This window comes from Myxine glutinosa, unplaced genomic scaffold (genome assembly GCF_964187855.1).
Source record: "Myxine glutinosa unplaced genomic scaffold, kmMyxGlut1.1 SCAFFOLD_287, whole genome shotgun sequence".
Classification (NCBI taxonomy): domain Eukaryota; kingdom Metazoa; phylum Chordata; class Myxini; order Myxiniformes; family Myxinidae; genus Myxine; species Myxine glutinosa.
In genome coordinates this window covers 242,030-255,400 of record NW_027616421.1, presented here as the reverse complement: position 1 = coordinate 255,400, position 13,371 = coordinate 242,030, and positions in this window count along the sequence as shown.

The following is a 13,371-nucleotide window of genomic DNA, read 5'->3' as shown; positions in this document are numbered from 1 at the left end:
CTGCACCAACACAAGTGCGAAAAGTGGTTTTTCAACACTAACACAAGTGCGAAAAGTGGTTTTTCCACACTAATGCAAGTGCAAAAGTGGTTTCCTGCACCAACACAAGTGCGAAAAGTGGTTTTTCAACACTAACACAAGTGCGAAAAGTGGTTTTTCAACACTATCACAAGTGCAAAAAGTGTTTTTTCCACAATAATACAAGTGCAAAAGTGGTTTCCTGCACCAACACAAGTGCGAAAAGTGTTTTTCAACACTAACACAAGTGCGAAAAGTGGTTTTTCAACACTAACACAAGTGCGAAAAGTGGTTTTTCCACACTAATGCAAGTGCAAAAGTGGTTTCCTGCACCAACACAAGTGCGAGCAGTGCTTTTTCAACACTAACACAAGTGCGAAAAGTGGTTTTTCAACACTAACACAAGTGCGAAAAGTGGTTTTTCAACACTAACACAAGTGCGAAAAGTGGTTTTTCAACACTAACACAAGTGCGGAAAGTGGTTTTTCAACACTAACACAAGTGCGAAAAGTGTTTTTTCCACACTAATACAAGTGCAAAAGTGGTTTCCTGCACCAACACAAGTGCGAAAAGTGGTTTTTCAACACTAACACAAGTGCGAAAAGTGGTTTTTCAACACTAACACAAGTGTGAAAAGTGGTTTTTCAACACTAACACAAGTGCGAAAAGTGTTTTTTTCATACTAATACAAGTGCAAAAGTGGTTTCCTGCACCAACATAAGTGCGAAAAGTGGTTTTTCAACACTAACACAAGTGCGAAAAGTGGTTTTTCAACACTAACACAAGTGCGAAGTGTTTTTTCCACACTAATACAAGTGCAAAAGTGGTTTCCTGCACCAACACAAGTGCGAAAAGTGGTTTTTCAACACTAACACAAGTGCGAAAAGTGGTTTTTCAACACTAACACAAGTGCGAAAAGTGGTTTTTCAACACTAACACAAGTGCGAAAAGTGGTTTTTCAACACTAACACAAGTGCGAAAAGTGGTTTTTCAACACTAACACAAGTGCGAAAAGTGGTTTTTCAACACTAACACAAGTGCGAAAAGTGGTTTTTCAACACTAACACAAGTGCAAAAAGTGGTTTTTCAACACTAACACAAGTGCGAAAAGTGGTTTTTCAACACTAACACAAGTGCGAAAAGTGGTTTTTCCACACTAATACAAGTGCAAAAGTGGTTTCCTGCACCAACACAAGTGTGAAAAGTGGTTTTTCACCACTAACATAAGTGCGAAAAGTGGTTTTTCAACACTAACACAAGTGCGAAAAGTGGTTTTTCAACACTAACACAAGTGTGAAAAGTGGTTTTTCAACACTAACACAAGTGCGAAAAGTGGTTTTTCAACACTAACACAAGTGCGAAAAGTGGTTTTTCCACACTAATACAAGTGCAAAAGTGGTTTCCTGCACCAACACAAGTGTGAAAAGTGGTTTTTCAACACTAACACAAGTTCGAAAAGTGGTTTTTCAACACTATCACAAGTGCAAAAAGTGTTTTTTCCACACTAATACAAGTGCAAAAGTGGTTTCCTGCACCAACACAAGTGCGAAAAGTGGTTTTTCAACACTAACACAAGTGCAAAAAGTGGTTTTTCAACACTAACACAAGTGCGAAAAGTGGTTTTTCCACACTAATACAAGTGCAAAAGTGGTTTCCTGCACCAACACAAGTGTGAAAAGTGGTTTTTCAACACTAACACAAGTTCGAAAAGTGGTTTTTCAACACTATCACAAGTGCAAAAAGTGTTTTTTCCACACTAATACAAGTGCAAAAGTGGTTTCCTGCACCAACACAAGTGCGAAAAGTGGTTTTTCAACACTAACACAAGTGCGAAAAGTGGTTTTTCAACACTAACACAAGTGCGAAAAGTGGTTTTTCCACACTAATACAAGTGCAAAAGTGGTTTCCTGCACCAACACAAGTGCGAAAAGTGGTTTTACAACACTAACACAAGTGCGAAATGTGGTTTTTCAACACTAACACAAGCGCGAAAAGTGGTTTTTCAAAACTAACACAAGTGCGAAAAGTGGTTTTTCAACACTAACACAAGTGCGAAAAGTGTTTTTTCCACACCAATACAAGTGCAAAAGTGGTTTCCTGCACCAACACAAGTGCGAAAAGTGGTTTTTCAACACTAACACAAGTGTGAAAAGTGGTTTTTCAACACTAACACAAGTGCGAAAAGTGGTTTTTCAACACTATCACAGGTGCAAAAAGTGTTTTTTCCACACTAATACAAGTGCAAAAGTGGTTTCCTGCACCAACACAAGTGCGAAAAGTGGTTTTTCAACATTAACACAAGTGCGAAAAGTGGTTTTTCAACACTAACACAAGTGTGAAAAGTGTTTTTTCCACACTAATACAAGTGCAAAAGTGGTTTCCTGCACCAACACAAGTGCGAAAAGTGGTTTTTCAACACTAACACAAGTGCGAAAAGTGGTTTTTCAACACTAACACAAGTGCAAAAAGTGTTTTTTCCATACTAATACAAGAGCAAAAGTGGTTTCCTGCACCAACACAAGTGCGAAAAGTGGTTTTTCAACACGAACACAAGTGCGAAAAGTGGTTTTTCAACAATAATACAAGTGCAAAAGACGTTTCCTGCACCAACACAAGTGCGAAAAGTGGTTTTTCAACACTAACACAAGTGCGAAAAGTGTTTTTTCAACACTAACACAAGTGCGAAAAGTGGTTTTTCCACACTAATACAAGTGTAAAAGTGGTTTCCTGCACCAACACAAGTGCGAAAAGTGGTTTTTCAACACTAACACAAGTGCGAAAAGTGGTTTTTCAACACTAACACAAGTGCGAAAAGTGGTTTTTCAACACTAACACAAGTGCGAAAAGTGGTTTTTCAACACTAACACAAGTGCGAAAAGTGTTTTTTCCACACTAATAAAGTGCAAAAGTGGTTTCCTGCACCAACACAAGTGCGAAAAGTGGTTTTTCAACACTAACACAAGTGCGAAAAGTGGTTTTTCCACACTAATACAAGTGCAAAGGTATTTTCCTGCATCAACACAAGTGCGAAAAGTGGTTTTTCAACACTAACACAAGTACGAAAAGTGGTTTTTCAAAACTAACACAAGTGCGAAAAGTGGTTTTTCCACACTAATACAAGTGCAAAAGTGGTTTCCTGCACCAACACAAGTGTGAAAAGTGGTTTTTCAACACTAACACAAGTGCGAAAAGTGGTTTTTCAACACTAACACAAGTGCGAAAAGTGTTTTTTCCACACTAATACAAGTGCAAAAGTGGTTTCCTGCACCAACACAAGTGCGAAAAGTGGTTTTTCAACACTAACACAAGTGCGAAATGTGGTTTTTCAACACTAACACAAGTGCGAAAAGTGGTTTTTCCACACTAATACAAGTGCAAAAGTGGTTTCCTGCACCAACACAAGTGTGAAAAGTGGTTTTTCACCACTAACACAAGTGCGAAAAGTGGTTTTCAACACTAACACAAGAGCGAAAAGTGTTTTTTCAACACTAACACAAGTACGAAAAGTGGTTTTTCAACACTAACACAAGTGCGAAAAGTGGTTTTTCAACACTAACACAAGTGCGAAAAGTGGTTTTTCCACACTAATACAAGTGCAAAAGTGGTTTCCTGCACCAACACAAGTATGAAAAGTGGTTTTTCAACACTAACACAAGTTCGAAAAGTGGTTTTTCAACACTATCACAAGTGCAAAAAGTGTTTTTTCCACACTAATACAAGTGGAAAAGTGGTTTCCTGCACCAACACAAGTGCGAAAAGTGGTTTTTCAACACTAACACAAGTGCAAAAAGTGGTTTTTCAACACTAACACAAGTGCAAAAAGTGGTTTTTCAACACTAACACAAGTGCAAAAAGTGGTTTTTCCACACTAATACAAGTGCAAAAGTGGTTTCCTGCACCAACACAAGTGCGAAAAGTGGTTTTTCAACACTAACACAAGTGCGAAAAGTGGTTTTTCAACACTAACACAAGTGCGAAAAGTGTTTTTTCCACACTAATACAAGTGCAAAAGTGGTTTCCTGCACCAACATAAGTGCGAAAAGTGGTTTTTCAACACTAACACAAGTGCGAAAAGTGGTTTTTCAACACTAACACAAGCGCGAAAAGTGTTTTTTCCACACTAATACAAGTGCAAAAGTGGTTTCCTGCACCAACACAAGTGCGAAAAGTGGTTTTTCAACACTAACACAAGTGCGAAAAGTGGTTTTTCAACACTAACACAAGTGCGAAAAGTGGTTTTTCAACACTAACACAAGTGCGAAAAGTGGTTTTTCAACACTAACACAAGTGCGAAAAGTGGTTTTTCAACACCAACACAAGTGCGAAAAGTGTTTTTTCCATACTAATACAAGTGCAAAAGTGGTTTCCTGCACCAACACAAGTGCGAAAAGTGGTTTTTCAACACTAACACAAGTGCAAAAAGTGGTTTTTCAACACTAACACAAGTGCGAAAAGTGGTTTTTCAACACTAACACAAGTGCGAAAAGTGGTTTTCCACACTAATACAAGTGCAAAAGTGGTTTCCTGCACCAACACAAGTGTGAAAAGTGGTTTTTCACCACTAACATAAGTGCGAAAAGTGGTTTTTCAACACTAACACAAGTGCGAAAAGTGGTTTTTCAACACCAACACAAGTGCGAAAAGTGGTTTTTCCACACTAATACAAGTGCAAAAGTGGTTTCCTGCACCAACACAAGTGTGAAAAGTGGTTTTTCACCACTAACATAAGTGCGAAAAGTGGTTTTTCAACACTAACACAAGTGCGAAAAGTGGTTTTTCCACACTAATACAAGTGCAAAAGTGGTTTCCTGCACCAACACAAGTGTGAAAAGTGGTTTTTCACCACTAACATAAGTGCGAAAAGTGGTTTTTCAACACTAACACAAGTGCGAAAAGTGGTTTTTCAACACTAACACAAGTGCGAAAAGTGTTTTTTCCACACTAATACAAGTGCAAAAGTGGTTTCCTGCACCAACACAAGTGTGAAAAGTGGTTTTTCACCACTAACATAAGTGCGAAAAGTGGTTTTTCAACACTAACACAAGTGCGAAAAGTGGTTTTCCCACACTAATACAAGTACAAAAGTGGTTTCCTGCACCAACACAAGTGTGAAAAGTGGTTTTTCAACACTAACACAAGTTCGAAAAGTGGTTTTTCAACACTATCACAAGTGCAAAAAGTGTTTTTTCCACACTAATACAAGTGCAAAAGTGGTTTCCTGCACCAACACAAGTGTGAAAAGTGGTTTTTCACCACTGACATAAGTGCGAAAAGTGGTTTTTCAACACTAACACAAGTGCGAAAAGTGGTTTTTCAACACTAACACAAGTGCGAAAAGTGGTTTTTCCACACTAATACAAGTGCAAAAGTGGTTTCCTGCACCAACACAAGTGTGAAAAGTGGTTTTTCACCACTAACATAAGTGCGAAAAGTGGTTTTTCAACACGAACACAAGTGCGAAAAGTGGTTTTTCCACACTAATACAAGTGCAAAAGTGGTTTCCTGCACCAACACAAGTGTGAAAAGTGGTTTTTCAACACTAACACAAGTTCGAAAAGTGGTTTTTCAACACTATCACAAGTGCAAAAAGTGTTTTTTCCACACTAATACAAGTGCAAAAGTGGTTTCCTGCACCAACACAAGTGCGAAAAGTGGTTTTTCAACACTAACACAAGTGCAAAAAGTGGTTTTTCAACACTAACACAAGTGCGAAAAGTGGTTTTTCCACACTAATACAAGTGCAAAAGTGGTTTCCTGCACCAACACAAGTGTGAAAAGTGGTTTTTCAACACTAACACAAGTTCGAAAAGTGGTTTTTCAACACTATCACAAGTGCAAAAAGTGTTTTTTCCACACTAATACAAGTGCAAAAGTGGTTTCCTGCACCAACACAAGTGCGAAAAGTGGTTTTTCAACACTAACACAAGTGCGAAAAGTGGTTTTTCAACACTAACACAAGTGCGAAAAGTGGTTTTTCCACACTAATACAAGTGCAAAAGTGGTTTCCTGCACCAACACAAGTGCGAAAAGTGGTTTTTCAACACTAACACAAGTGCGAAATGTGGTTTTTCAACACTAACACAAGCGCGAAAAGTGGTTTTTCAAAACTAACACAAGTGCGAAAAGTGGTTTTTCAACACTAACACAAGTGCGAAAAGTGTTTTTTCCACACCAATACAAGTGCAAAAGTGGTTTCCTGCACCAACACAAGTGCGAAAAGTGGTTTTTCAACACTAACACAAGTGCGAAAAGTGGTTTTTCAACACTATCACAGGTGCAAAAAGTGTTTTTTCCACACTAATACAAGTGCAAAAGTGGTTTCCTGCACCAACACAAGTGCGAAAAGTGGTTTTTCAACATTAACACATGTGCGAAAAGTGGTTTTTCAACACTAACACAAGTGTGAAAAGTGTTTTTTCCACACTAATACAAGTGCAAAAGTGGTTTCCTGCACCAACACAAGTGTGAAAAGTGGTTTTTCAACACTAACACAAGTGCGAAAAGTGGTTTTTCAACACTATCACAAGTGCGAAAAGTGGTTTTTCAACACTAACACAAGTGCGAAAAGTGGTTTTTCCACACTAATGCAAGTGCAAAAGTGGTTTCCTGCACCAACACAAGTGCGAAAAGTGGTTTTTCAACACTAACGCAAGTGCGAAAAGTGGTTTTTCCACACTAATGCAAGTGCAAAAGTGGTTTCCTGCACCAACACAAGTGCGAAAAGTGGTTTTTCAACACTAACACAAGTGCGAAAAGTGGTTTTTCAACACTATCACAAGTGCAAAAAGTGTTTTTTCCACAATAATACAAGTGCAAAAGTGGTTTCCTGCACCAACACAAGTGCGAAAAGTGTTTTTCAACACTAACACAAGTGCGAAAAGTGGTTTTTCAACACTAACACAAGTGCGAAAAGTGGTTTTTCCACACTAATGCAAGTGCAAAAGTGGTTTCCTGCACCAACACAAGTGCGAGAAGTGCTTTTTCAACACTAACACAAGTGCGAAAAGTGGTTTTTCAACACTAACACAAGTGCGAAAAGTGGTTTTTCAACACTAACACAAGTGCGAAAAGTGGTTTTTCAACACTAACACAAGTGCGGAAAGTGGTTTTTCAACACTAACACAAGTGCGAAAAGTGTTTTTTCCACACTAATACAAGTGCAAAAGTGGTTTCCTGCACCAACACAAGTGCGAAAAGTGGTTTTTCAACACTAACACAAGTGCGAAAAGTGGTTTTTCAACACTAACACAAGTGTGAAAAGTGGTTTTTCAACACTAACACAAGTGCGAAAAGTGTTTTTTTCATACTAATACAAGTGCAAAAGTGGTTTCCTGCACCAACATAAGTGCGAAAAGTGGTTTTTCAACACTAACACAAGTGCGAAAAGTGGTTTTTCAACACTAACACAAGTGCGAAGTGTTTTTTCCACACTAATACAAGTGCAAAAGTGGTTTCCTGCACCAACACAAGTGCGAAAAGTGGTTTTTCAACACTAACACAAGTGCAAAAAGTGGTTTTTCAACACTAACACAAGTGCGAAAAGTGGTTTTTCAACACTAACACAAGTGCGAAAAGTGGTTTTTCAACACTAACACAAGTGCGAAAAGTGGTTTTTCAACACTAACACAAGTGCGAAAAGTGGTTTTTCAACACTAACACAAGTGCGAAAAGTGGTTTTTCAACACTAACACAAGTGCAAAAAGTGGTTTTTCAACACTAACACAAGTGCGAAAAGTGGTTTTTCAACACTAACACAAGTGCGAAAAGTGGTTTTTCCACACTAATACAAGTGCAAAAGTGGTTTCCTGCACCAACACAAGTGTGAAAAGTGGTTTTTCACCACTAACATAAGTGCGAAAAGTGGTTTTTCAACACTAACATAAGTGCGAAAAGTGGTTTTTCAACACTAACACAAGTGTGAAAAGTGGTTTTTCAACACTAACACAAGTGCGAAAAGTGGTTTTTCAACACTAACACAAGTGCGAAAAGTGGTTTTTCCACACTAATACAAGTGCAAAAGTGGTTTCCTGCACCAACACAAGTGTGAAAAGTGGTTTTTCAACACTAACACAAGTTCGAAAAGTGGTTTTTCAACACTATCACAAGTGCAAAAAGTGTTTTTTCCACACTAATACAAGTGCAAAAGTGGTTTCCTGCACCAACACAAGTGCGAAAAGTGGTTTTTCAACACTAACACAAGTGCAAAAAGTGGTTTTTCAACACTAACACAAGTGCGAAAAGTGGTTTTTCCACACTAATACAAGTGCAAAAGTGGTTTCCTGCACCAACACAAGTGTGAAAAGTGGTTTTTCAACACTAACACAAGTTCGAAAAGTGGTTTTTCAACACTATCACAAGTGCAAAAAGTGTTTTTTCCACACTAATACAAGTGCAAAAGTGGTTTCCTGCACCAACACAAGTGCGAAAAGTGGTTTTTCAACACTAACACAAGTGCGAAAAGTGGTTTTTCAACACTAACACAAGTGCGAAAAGTGGTTTTTCCACACTAATACAAGTGCAAAAGTGGTTTCCTGCACCAACACAAGTGCGAAAAGTGGTTTTTCAACACTAACACAAGTGCGAAATGTGGTTTTTCAACACTAACACAAGCGCGAAAAGTGGTTTTTCAAAACTAACACAAGTGCGAAAAGTGGTTTTTCAACACTAACACAAGTGCGAAAAGTGTTTTTTCCACACCAATACAAGTGCAAAAGTGGTTTCCTGCACCAACACAAGTGCAAAAGTGGTTTCCTGCACCAACACAAGTGTGAAAAGTGGTTTTTCAACACTAACACAAGTGCGAAAAGTGGTTTTTCAACACTAACACAAGTGCAAAAAGTGTTTTTTCCACACTAATACAAGTGCAAAAGTGGTTTCCTGCACCAACACAAGTGCGAAAAGTGGTTTTTCAACACTAACACAAGTGCGAAAAGTGGTTTTTCAACAATAATACAAGTGCAAAAGACGTTTCCTGCACCAACACAAGTGCGAAAAGTGGTTTTTCAACACTAACACAAGTGCGAAAAGTGTTTTTTCAACACTAACACAAGTGCGAAAAGTGGTTTTTCCACACTAATACAAGTGTAAAAGTGGTTTCCTGCACCAACACAAGTGCGAAAAGTGGTTTTTCAACGCTAACACAAGTGCGAAAAGTGGTTTTTCAACACTAACACAAGTGCGAAAAGTGGTTTTTCAACACTAACACAAGTGCGAAAAGTGTTTTTTCCACACTAATAAAGTGCAAAAGTGGTTTCCTGCACCAACACAAGTGCGAAAAGTGGTTTTTCAACACTAACACAAGTGCGAAAAGTGGTTTTTCCACACTAATACAAGTGCAAAGGTATTTTCCTGCATCAACACAAGTGCGAAAAGTGGTTTTTCAACACTAACACAAGTACGAAAAGTGGTTTTCAACACTAACACAAGTGCGAAAAGTGGTTTTTCCACACTAATACAAGTGCAAAAGTGGTTTCCTGCACCAACACAAGTGTGAAAAGTGGTTTTTCAACACTAACACAAGTGCGAAAAGTGGTTTTTCAACACTAACACAAGTGCGAAAAGTGTTTTTTCCACACTAATACAAGTGCAAAAGTGGTTTCCTGCACCAACACAAGTGCGAAAAGTGGTTTTTCAACACTAACACAAGTGCGAAATGTGGTTTTTCAACACTAACACAAGTGCGAAAAGTGGTTTTTCCACACTAATACAAGTGCAAAAGTGGTTTCCTGCACCAACACAAGTGTGAAAAGTGGTTTTTCACCACTAACACAAGTGCGAAAAGTGGTTTTCAACACTAACACAAGAGCGAAAAGTGTTTTTTCAACACTAACACAAGTACGAAAAGTGGTTTTTCAACACTAACACAAGTGCGAAAAGTGGTTTTTCAACACTAACACAAGTGCGAAAAGTGGTTTTTCCACACTAATACAAGTGCAAAAGTGGTTTCCTGCACCAACACAAGTATGAAAAGTGGTTTTTCAACACTGACACAAGTTCGAAAAGTGGTTTTTCAACACTATCACAAGTGCAAAAAGTGTTTTTTCCACACTAATACAAGTGCAAAAGTGGTTTCCTGCACCAACACAAGTGCGAAAAGTGGTTTTTCAACACTAACACAAGTGCAAAAAGTGGTTTTTCAACACTAACACAAGTGCAAAAAGTGGTTTTTCAACACTAACACAAGTGCGAAAAGTGGTTTTTCCACACTAATACAAGTGCAAAAGTGGTTTCCTGCACCAACACAAGTGCGAAAAGTGGTTTTTCAACACTAACACAAGTGCGAAAAGTGGTTTTTCAACACTAACACAAGTGCGAAAAGTGTTTTTTCCACACTAATACAAGTGCAAAAGTGGTTTCCTGCACCAACATAAGTGCGAAAAGTGGTTTTTCAACACTAACACAAGTGCGAAAAGTGGTTTTTCAACACTAACACAAGCGCGAAAAGGGTTTTTTCCACACTAATACAAGTGCAAAAGTGGTTTCCTGCACCAACACAAGTGCGAAAAGTGGTTTTTCAACACTAACACAAGTGCGAAAAGTGTTTTTTCAACACTAACACAAGTGCGAAAAGTGGTTTTTCAACACTAACACAAGTGCGAAAAGTGGTTTTTCAACACTAACACAAGTGCGAAAAGTGGTTTTTCAACACCAACACAAGTGCGAAAAGTGTTTTTTCCATACTAATACAAGTGCAAAAGTGGTTTCCTGCACCAACACAAGTGCGAAAAGTGGTTTTTCAACACTAACACAAGTGCAAAAAGTGGTTTTTCAACACTAACACAAGTGCGAAAAGTGGTTTTTCAACACTAACACAAGTGCGAAAAGTGGTTTTCCACACTAATACAAGTGCAAAAGTGGTTTCCTGCACCAACACAAGTGTGAAAAGTGGTTTTTCACCACTAACATAAGTGCGAAAAGTGGTTTTTCAACACTAACACAAGTGCGAAAAGTGGTTTTTCAACACCAACACAAGTGCGAAAAGTGGTTTTTCCACACTAATACAAGTGCAAAAGTGGTTTCCTGCACCAACACAAGTGTGAAAAGTGGTTTTTCACCACTAACATAAGTGCGAAAAGTGGTTTTTCAACACTAACACAAGTGCGAAAAGTGGTTTTTCCACACTAATACAAGTGCAAAAGTGGTTTCCTGCACCAACACAAGTGTGAAAAGTGGTTTTTCACCACTAACATAAGTGCGAAAAGTGGTTTTTCAACACTAACACAAGTGCGAAAAGTGGTTTTTCAACACTAACACAAGTGCGAAAAGTGGTTTTTCCACACTAATACAAGTGCAAAAGTGGTTTCCTGCACCAACACAAGTGTGAAAAGTGGTTTTTCACCACTAACATAAGTGCGAAAAGTGGTTTTTCAACACTAACACAAGTGCGAAAAGTGGTTTTTCCACACTAATACAAGTACAAAAGTGGTTTCCTGCACCAACACAAGTGTGAAAAGTGGTTTTTCAACACTAACACAAGTTCGAAAAGTGGTTTTTCAACACTATCACAAGTGCAAAAAGTGTTTTTTCCACACTAATACAAGTGCAAAAGTGGTTTCCTGCACCAACACAAGTGCGAAAAGTGGTTTTTCAACACTAACACAAGTGCAAAAAGTGGTTTTTCAACACTAACACAAGTGCGAAAAGTGGTTTTTCCACACTAATACAAGTGCAAAAGTGGTTTCCTGCACCAACACAAGTGTGAAAAGTGGTTTTTCAACACTAACACAAGTTCGAAAAGTGGTTTTTCAACACTATCACAAGTGCAAAAAGTGTTTTTTCCACACTAATACAAGTGCAAAAGTGGTTTCCTGCACCAACACAAGTGCGAAAAGTGGTTTTTCAACACTAACACAAGTGCGAAAAGTGGTTTTTCAACACTAACACAAGTGCGAAAAGTGGTTTTTCCACACTAATACAAGTGCAAAAGTGGTTTCTTGCACCAACACAAGTGCGAAAAGTGGTTTTTCAACACTAACACAAGTGCGAAATGTGGTTTTTCAACACTAACACAAGCGCGAAAAGTGGTTTTTCAAAACTAACACAAGTGCGAAAAGTGGTTTTTCAACACTAACACAAGTGCGAAAAGTGTTTTTTCCACACCAATACAAGTGCAAAAGTGGTTTCCTGCACCAACACAAGTGCGAAAAGTGGTTTTTCAACACTAACACGAGTGCGAAAAGTGGTTTTTCAACACTATCACAGGTGCAAAAAGTGTTTTTTCCACACTAATACAAGTGCAAAAGTGGTTTCCTGCACCAACACAAGTGCGAAAAGTGGTTTTTCAACATTAACACATGTGCGAAAAGTGGTTTTTCAACACTAACACAAGTGTGAAAAGTGTTTTTTCCACACTAATACAAGTGCAAAAGTGGTTTCCTGCACCAACACAAGTGTGAAAAGTGGTTTTTCAACACTAACACAAGTGCGAAAAGTGTTTTTTCAACACTAACACAAGTGCGAAAAGTGGTTTTTCCACACTAATACAAGTGTAAAAGTGGTTTCCTGCACCAACACAAGTGCGAAAAGTGGTTTTTCAACACTAACACAAGTGCGAAAAGTGGTTTTTCAACACTAACACAAGTGCGAAAAGTGGTTTTTCAACACTAACACAAGTGCGAAAAGTGTTTTTTCCACACTAATAAAGTGCAAAAGTGGTTTCCTGCACCAACACAAGTGCGAAAAGTGGTTTTTCAACACTAACACAAGTGCGAAAAGTGGTTTTTCCACACTAATACAAGTGCAAAGGTATTTTCCTGCATCAACACAAGTGCGAAAAGTGGTTTTTCAACACTAACACAAGTACGAAAAGTGGTTTTTCAACACTAACACAAGTGCGAAAAGTGGTTTTTCCACACTAATACAAGTGCAAAAGTGGTTTCCTGCACCAACACAAGTGTGAAAAGTGGTTTTTCAACACTAACACAAGTGCGAAAAGTGGTTTTTCAACACTAACACAAGTGCGAAAAGTGTTTTTTCCACACTAATACAAGTGCAAAAGTGGTTTCCTGCACCAACACAAGTGCGAAAAGTGGTTTTTCAACACTAACACAAGTGCGAAATGTGGTTTTTCAACACTAACACAAGTGCGAAAAGTGGTTTTTCCACACTAATACAAGTGCAAAAGTGGTTTCCTGCACCAACACAAGTGTGAAAAGTGGTTTTTCACCACTAACACAAGTGCGAAAAGTGGTTTTCAACACTAACACAAGAGCGAAAAGTGTTTTTTCAACACTAACACAAGTACGAAAAGTGGTTTTTCAACACTAACACAAGTGCGAAAAGTGGTTTTTCAACACTAACACAAGTGCGAAAAGTGGTTTTTCCACACTAATACAAGTGCAAAAGTGGTTTCCT